At 39.0% G+C, this 9001-nt stretch overlaps 1 pseudogene; it reads right to left on the bottom strand.

The window, feature by feature from the left end:
* Positions 1–1363: 1363 nt before the first annotated feature.
* Positions 1364–1482, bottom strand: LOC118607442 (annotated as a pseudogene).
* Between the last annotated feature and the right edge of the window lie 7519 nt (positions 1483–9001).

Raw genomic sequence — 9001 nt, 5'->3', positions numbered from 1 at the left:
GCGTTCATAGGCGGCCAGCTTGGTGAACGTTCAGAGGGGTCCCAGTACCGAGAGCGACCGTCACCTAGAAGGCTCTAAACGACCCGCTTCCAAACCGTCACGGCCTTCGGAGATGACATGATGCTGACGTCCACCACCGTACTTCAGTCTTTCCCTGTGCCGGAGCTTCGATCAATGGAATCGGACCACGTGTGCCCTCTGGGTTCTGGCTTCTTTGGTCATCTGTGCTTCCGTGTCTAGTAGAGGCTCGCTCGCTCCGGCCGCTGTGTGATATGCATCCTACGACTCTGTCACCATACGTATATTTGCTTATTATACGGCTGAACAATCGAGTGGGCTCCAGTCTGGGGCTGTTGTGACTACGAACATTCTTTCACATATTCATAGAAGGGACACATACACTCGTGTCTGTTGGGGATACGTCTGGGAGTGACACGCAGGGCTCAGAGAGTGGGCACGTCACCTCTCCAGTGGTCCCCGGCTTCCACCGCCATCAGCAGTGCGCGAGTGCCGCTGTGCCCACCTTCATCATCGTTATGCTGGCGGGTACCTCGTTCTTTTGAGTTGCCCTTTCCTGATAAATGACAATGCGGATCATCCTTTCCTAAGCGTATTGGCCACCAGATATTCTTTTAAGGGCCTTTTCAGTTCCTTTGCCCAACAAAAACACTGTTAGTTGTCTTTCTCTTATTTATATTGATTTATAGTTCTTTATATATCTGATTATGAGTCCTTTGTTACACATTTGAATCTTCTTCCACTGTCTAACTTACCTTCTAAAATGATGGTCTTTGAGCTGAATTTTTAAATTTTAATGAAATATAGTTTATCCATTTCTTCTTTTACAGTTAGTGCTGTTTTTTTTTTTAAGTTTTTTTTTACTAGGGTAACAAAAATATTCTCCTGTGTTATTTTCTATATATGTTTTTGTTTTCTTTTTACACTTCAGTCTACAATCTATTGGAATTAGTTTTATATATGGTATACAGTAGTAAAGGCTTATTTTCCCATATGGTGTGAAATTGATCTAGCACTAATTATTTCTTATGATGTTGATTGTTCCTGTAAATTAGGTTACCATGTACGAGGGTATGTTTCTGAACTCTCTCTTGAAGTCCCATTGATCTATTTATTATCACACAAAACTGCGTCTTGTTAACAACTAACTATAAAGTAAATCTTGATATTTGGTAGTTTAAGTCCGTTGAGTTTGTTCTTTTTTGCTATTCTAGTTCCTTTTCATTTTCATATTTTAGAACCAACTTATTGATCTACCCAAAAATGTTGCTAGAAATTTAATTGGAATTATGTTAAATCTATAGATAAGTTTTTGGAATTTTTTTCTTTCTTTCTTTTTTTTTTAACACTACAGCACTTGGTCTTCCTAGGGGGTCTCCCATCCAGGTACTAACCAGGCCTGACCCTGCTTAGCTTCCGAGATCAGAAGGGATTGGGCACATTCAGGATGGCGTGGCTATAGACTGGAAAATTGACATCTTTAAGATACTGAGTCTTTTAATTCATGAACATGGTAATTCTTCTATGTATTTAGATCTTCTTGAATTTCCCCTAGTAATATCCAGTAATTTTCCACGTAGAGGTCTTACGTGTTTTTTTCCTTCGATTGATTCCTAGGTATTTGCTATTTTCTGGTATCATCTGAAGTTAATGATATTCAAAGAATTTTCATTTTCTGATTTTTTTGTTACTAATGTGAAGAAATATTACTGTTTTGTGCCTCAACTCTGTATCCAGTGTTGTTACTAAAATCACTTATTAATCCTAATATTTATTTGAAGATTCTTTTGAATTTTCTGTGTATACAGTCATGCTGCCTGAGATAACGATAGCTTTGTTTCTTCCTTTGTGAATCTCATCTTTTGTTTTCCCTGTACATTGCACTGAACAAGGCCTCTTATGCTGACTGCCAGTCTCCTTGTCTAGTTCCATCCTCAAGAGAGGAAGTCGTCAGTATTTTGCCAATAAATATGTTTCTTTTGCAGTCTTGGTAGATACACTGTATCAGTTTAAGAAATTTCCCTTTCATTCTTAATTTGCTTAAAAAATTGTTTTTTAATTTATGAATGGCTCTCCAACTGTATCAAATGCTTTTTCTGTATTTCTTGAGATATTGATTTTTTTCCTTTAACATATTAATGTGTTTAATTACACCAATATAATTTTGAATTATAAACAAATGATGCTTTTCTGGAATACGTTCAATGTGTCTGTATGCGTATACATGTGTATGCCTGTGCACACACGTGTGTGAAAGTTTTTAAATTGTGGATGCATGTTTATTAATCCTTATGCTAGTTTGGTAAATTGTGTTTTTCATGGGATTCCTTCATTTTATAGCAACTTTCAAATTTGCTGGCTTAAAGTTTTAAATATGTCCTCTTAGAATCCTTTTAATGTTTATAGAATCGTGAGTAATTTTCCCTCTCTTATTCCTAATGTCAGTAATTAGATTTTCTCTCCTTTTTCCTTTGATCAGTCATGCTTGGCATTTATTAATTTCATTTGCCCTTTTAAAGAATCAATTTTCGGCTTTGCTGATGTTTTTCTTGTGCCTGCCTGTTTTCTCTTTCATTAATTCCTTCTATTATTGTTGTTGTTATCATCGTTATTTTGGGAAGAATTTTATTTCCTGTTCTTTTTCTAGCTTCTTGATGCCAGTGCTTAGATAACTTGATTTTCTCCCCCCTCCCCTTTTTTTTTTAGCATACGCACTTAAAACTGCCAATGTCTAAGAGTGCTTTAGCTCTGAGATGTCCCTTTCTGGGACATCCCCGAAGGGCAGTGGCAAAGGGCAGAGCTCAGAGCAGGGCACGTGGTTGTTCACTTTGTTTGGAACGAAAAATGGCTGGATATGTAATTATTTACTGAGTCACAGGATGTGGCCGATGGCTTAGCTGGTCAGGGACTTAGAAGAAACATTAGAAATTTGATGACGAGGAAATCAGAGGAAGATATCCTCTGTGTGGATAGGCCTCTCTGAATGGGCTAAAAAAAAAAGCGAAGGCTATTTGTTTTACGTCCCATGTGAATGCTAACCAAAGGGTGACCTCAGTGGAGGAGGATGCTAATAATCAAGCAGATAGGCTGACCTGTTTGTGCACAGTGGTCAGCCTCTTTCCCCAGCCACCCTGTCATCACCCAGGGGGCTCATGTGCAAGGCAGTGGGGACGGAGGTCACGTATGTGCTCAGCGAGGCCGACCTGGCTAAGGCCACTGCTGTGTGCCCAACCTGCCAGCAGAGGCCAGCACCGAGCCCCCAGTATGGCACCATCCTCTAGGATGATCAGCTTGCTACTTGGTGGCAGGTTGATTGATTACACTGGGCCCCTTCCACCGTGGAAGGGGCGGTGTTTTGTTCTTACTGGAATAGACGCTCCCTCTGGATATAATCTTGCCAAAACTTCTACTCATGAACTTGCAGATGTCCTGTTCCCATCACGGTCCTGCACACAGCTTGGCTCTCAGCAAGGAATTTACTTCGTAGTGAATGAAACGGAGCAGTGGATCTTACCGCGCTCCCTACTGGCCTGAAGCAGCTGGCTTGGTAGAACAGTGCAATGACCTTGAGAAGACTCAGTGACAGTGCCAGTGAGGTGGCAGTCCCTGGCAGGGCTGGGACGGGACTCTCCAGAAGGCAGTGTGTGCTCCAAATCTGCTCTAAGACCATATGGATTTTGCCCTGCGAGTTTTTACTTTCTAGGAACCTATCACCCCATTCTCCTTTCCAGTTTCCCCCTTTTATAAGGGGAATGTCTATCATATGCCTGTCCCTCTACCGTATTTTGGGTGTACGCACTTGTCTGGTTTCACAGGTTCACTGCTGGAGAATAAGTTTGCCTCCAGATGAATCACGCTGCCAGGCTCACTCGATGCTTAGATGAGACTTTGGACCTTAGGCTATAGAGCTGATGTTGAAATGAGTTAAGACCTTTGGGACTGTTGAGATGAAATGAATGTCCATTCATGAAAGGCGGATATGAATTTAAGGGGGTCAGGGCACAATGTTTGGGACGGAATTATGTCCCCCCAAATCCATATGTTGAAGTACCAGTCTCTAATGTGATTGCGTTTGGAGACAGGGCCTTCATGGAGGAAACTAGAGTGTGGCACCCTAATTTTATAGAATTAGTGTCCTTAGAAGAAAAAGAAGGGACAGTAGAGAGCTCTCTCTCCCTCGCCCCACCCTTCCCATGCAGTCCCCTTCCCTCCCCCTCTTCTCCCCTCTCCCCCTTTTCCCCTCCTCTCCTCTCTTCCCCCCCCCCCCTCAATCTCTGCCTTCTTGCATGAGGCAAAGAAAGACCTTGTGAAGCTGTAAAGAGAAGGCAGCGGTCTGTAAGCCGGGAAGGGAGTTCTCACCAGGAACAGAATCAGATGAAACCTTGATCTTGGACTTCTAAACTCTGGGGCTATAAGAAAATATATTTCTGTTGTTTAAGTCACACAGTTTAATACTTTGTTATGGCAACCCAAACAGACTAAAACAAGCTCTATTCCCTAAGTTTAGAGATGTCATCTTTTGATTATCATCCACTTAAATATATTTCTCATTTTGCTTATGATTTTTCTTTGATGTGTTATTTAGTAAGTATATTGCTTAATTTCTAATCATTTGAGGATTTTCTAATTATCTTTCTGTTATAGATTTTTAGCTTAGCTTTATTGTTGTCAGAGAACATATTCTGTATGTTTTTGTTGAGACTTGATTTTTTAATCTATTTTTATAAATTTCCCATGTGTATTCTTTAAAAATATGTGTATTCTGAGGTTGTTTGGTGTAATGATTTATACATGCCAATAATATCAAATTGGTTGAGGATGATTTTCAAAATGTTTTATCTAAATTTTTTTTTTTGGTCACTTTTCAATCCATTTACTAAGAAAGATAGGGCTTTGTTTAGTTCTTTTTTCCCCATCAACTTTTTCTTCATATATTTTGAGACTAGGTTATTGGGTACATACAAATTTATGTTTCTGTTGGAGTAACCCTTCCATCAGTATGAGGCATTCTTCTGTGTCTCTAATATGCTTTCTGTAAAGCGTTCTTTGTCTGATATTATTACAGCCACACTGGCTTCGGTGCATCTTTGGTCAATTTTTTCCCCCTTTTATTTCCACCCTTTCTGTTTCTCCATATGCAAGGTCTTCTCTTACAAGCAGCATATAGTTGGTTCCTTTGATTCAAGTTGACAATCCCTGTTTGAATTGGTGTATTTAGTCCATTTACATTAAGTAGTAATTATTGATATATTAATGTTTAAAAACATCATAATGTTTTGTTTAATTTGCTTATGTTTCCTTCTGGATTAATCAATAATTTATTGATTATTTCATTATACTTCTCCCCCCTTTTTAGCATATTAGTATACCTTCTCTTTGAGGGCTTTCTGGAGGAATACTCCAACTTATTATGTACCTATGTAGCTTTGCTTCTTTTATTTTGAGCAAACAGACAATCTGTTTTATAATTTGCTTCCTCTACTCCCCCCCCCCACACACACTTAATACTCTATTTTGTACTATGTTGGAATATTGATCTACCTCATTTTTGCATAACATTTGCACAACATTAATTGATTAACCTTAGCTTTTATTCTCTCCCTACACCCTAGGAAAAGCGAGCATGTTTCTTTTCCAAATCTAGCAACTTTATGACTATAAGGAACATGTGTCTCTACCACCCAACCCTGGTTAGGAAATTGAAATTTCAGGGTTAAGAATAAAGCAATATAAAAGGCAGTACAATGTAATGGGAATACTAGATTTGAAGTCAAGAGAAGTTTGCATTGATTCTCTAGGTTTACACTCTTACTGATTCCCATACCCAAAGAGGGACCTTGAACTTGAGTTACTAAGGATGTAGCTTCATACTACGTACAATGAGGAGAGTCCATTTACCTTACTGCACTTCTATAAGCACTGAGTATATCGGTCTGGGACATATGAGTTAGTAGTAGAATCTGAGAAGCAGGGAAAATATCCAGACCAGGCTTGGCTTCATTTGCAGAGCTATTTGGTTAGGCATAAATATTATTACTGTAATAAAGCCTAATTCTTGGGGCCAGAGACTTCCATTTGAGCTATTATACTAAATATCTGGATGACATTGGACTCTGTCTGAGCCTTAATTTTGTCATCTGTAAAATTTCAACAGTAATACTTTTCTCAAAGGGCTGTCATAAAGATAAAAACGAAATAGGATCCAAGGGAGTGTTTTGTAAACTCTAAATTACAATGCAGATTTAAGATATCTATAACTACCCACTATATTCATGCCACAGAGAGAATAGGAATGAACTTGGTGAACAATCTTGAATATCTTTTTGGCACTGAGTAGTATAACTTCACGGGAAATCTTTCCAGAAGTTAGAGAAGTATAATAAATGGGTTGATTTTTAGAATTCATGCATTATATTAGAATAATTACTCCAAGAGGCTCTTTAATGATTTGGAGGAGGTCTTGAGGTTCTTATAATGTATGAGGTATTTTCCCATAATTTGTTCTTTCACCTTGCAAAACATTAACAATTGTAGCTATTCCCTCTTCGAAGTGAGATTGGGGATTTAGACAGATTCTAATAAAGCTTTGTTAGTATTACAAAGAAGAAGAAGGAGAAAGAGAAAAAGAATGAAGCAGCAACAGCGACAATAATGGCATTTGGGTTCTCACTAGATGTCCAGCATTTGCTTGAACAACTTTACACGGACTCATTCAATCCTCTCAGCTCTTTGGAAGGTACTCTTATCTTTCCCTTAAAGATGAGGGAACCAAAGCACTGTGAGGTTGAGTTGCCCAGATGCTCATGGTCGAAGGTGGTAGAGCCGGTGTTTAAGGGCACATCGATTAATTTGGCGTTCATGCTCTCAGACCCAAGATTACTTGAATTTGATTAAATATACGTATAAATACAAACAAGGATATATTATACAAGCATGGAATCGCTCATTGAAATCAAGAGTAAGAAAGTAGATGAGTTAGGAGGAAATTTTTCTTTCTTTAAAGGAGGAACTAGAAGAGGAACCATTAAATCAGTCAGTTAACATGGCTGCTTCTCTTTCTCATTTCCTTCAACTCCACTGCTTTTGGTGGGTTCTCATCCTTCTCTCTCTCTCTCTTACTCTGTAAACTGACTTTTTCAACTTCTGCAGCAGTTTAATAGAAAATGGCTGGTCACATCCATGGGTTGTTTTGTTACCTTTTTGGCCACTCTTGGAGACTGACTTGTGGCCACAATCCCAATTTCAAATACCTGAGAGAGACTCGGTTGGTCCAGCTTGGTGCCTAGTTATTGTCAATTATAGAAGAATCGCGGTCTAATATGGAGATGGCATATAACAAACGTCAAGTCACACAGGAGCTAAAGTTCCCACGTAGCTGATCACTATTTCCGGGTCTCTTCTTGGGCCATCTTTCTCAGGGGTCAGGTCTAGGCATCATGTTTGGTCCTTTTAAATCTCAAGGCGGGACCTCCACACTGCGCTTAGTTCCTTGGTTTATGATAAAGAAAAGTTGTCCCAAACCTGGAATAGACAGAAGTTTTTTCGTGATATAATTCACTGCCTCCTACTAGGAAGAATATTAAGATGTGTGATAAAATGCTTAAACAGTCTTACATTAAACTTTAATGAGATTAAGACTTCTGGGAACCTGCCCATCCACTTAGCCAACTGTCAGTCAACTATCTAATGCTCTCAGCCAGACATTCTTTTCACACGTATCCAGTCTCACCGTGATCTCATTTTCTTCTTCCCAGGAAATGTTTCTTCCAAGGTCGGGCAAGGTCTCTTTTTTTTCCCACAAGTTTGTAATAAAATGTTGATCTATGCTCATAATTAAATTATCTAACAGGATATTTTAAACTTAAAAAAAAATCTGCTTATTCTCAGAGCTTCTGTCAAAAATAAAAGAGATGTGGTATATATTACGGTTATGAAAGATGTTACCTTTGGGGAAAATTGCAAGAAAGGCATATGTGTTTCTCTGTATTATTTCTTACGACTGCATGTGTGTGAATCTATAATTATCTCCAAATCAAAAGTTAGGGAAAAGAGGCGCCATCTTTGCTTTCTCTGCTCTTCTTCACCCATTTCCTCTGCTTCACGGCATTTTCCTTAGCTGTCCAGAGTCCCTTCCATTCGCCACCAGAGCCTCTCTTCCTGCTAGACCCCCTATTCCTTCCCGTCTCTATGGTATTCTCATATAGTACAGCAATACGATATACTCTCTGCTATGCTTGTATTACCCCATTATGAAGCTTCATTGCCATAAAAGATGAAAGCTGTGCTTTGTGCTTCTTTACTTTTTTCATATAGGAAGTGCTCATGAAATGTTTATTGGATTAAATTAAATTTTAAATACTGAACACCTTTGATATCTGTTCAGGGGACTGTACCTCTAAGCTAAGGAGGCGGGCCTGGCGAATCCCTTGGTTGCTTTTGATAAGGAGAGTGGGTGGAAAAGTACTTCTGAGTCTTGACCACGTATTAGAACTACCTGGGTGGCCCTCAGGAAAGCCCAGGGCCCAGGCCCCACCCCCTGCAATCATCACCTAATCCATCTAAGGTAGGCATGGCATCAGTGTTTTTAAAAACTCGCTGGTTTGTCTTTGTTTAAAAGACAATAGATTAAAAGATGTCAGATATTACTATTCTCATACTTCAGGATTTTGTTCTTTTGTTGTTTCAATCTCTTAGAATTTTTTTTAAGAGTAGAAATATATGTTGTACACTGCATATTTAAATATATCATGATTTCTATTCCGAAAACAAAATTCCATTAAACAGAATCAATCATTGGATGATAATCTCATGGTATTATAGAAATTCTGTGCAAAAGAACAGTAATTAAAGGAAATAACTTAAATGGGGTAAAAAAAAAAAACGATGCTCCCTGGTTTTGTCTAATTTTCAGCCAGGTTTGAGGCCCACAGGCCTGGAGCACTGATTTCCAAAGTCTTCCTCACGCCTCAGGATGCTCGAGGGA

The sequence above is a fragment of the Rousettus aegyptiacus genome, unplaced genomic scaffold (genome assembly GCF_014176215.1).
Source record: "Rousettus aegyptiacus isolate mRouAeg1 unplaced genomic scaffold, mRouAeg1.p scaffold_m13_p_8, whole genome shotgun sequence".
NCBI lineage: Eukaryota > Metazoa > Chordata > Mammalia > Chiroptera > Pteropodidae > Rousettus > Rousettus aegyptiacus.
Note: the sequence above shows the minus strand (reverse complement) of the source record. Positions and strands in the feature narration are given on the sequence as shown.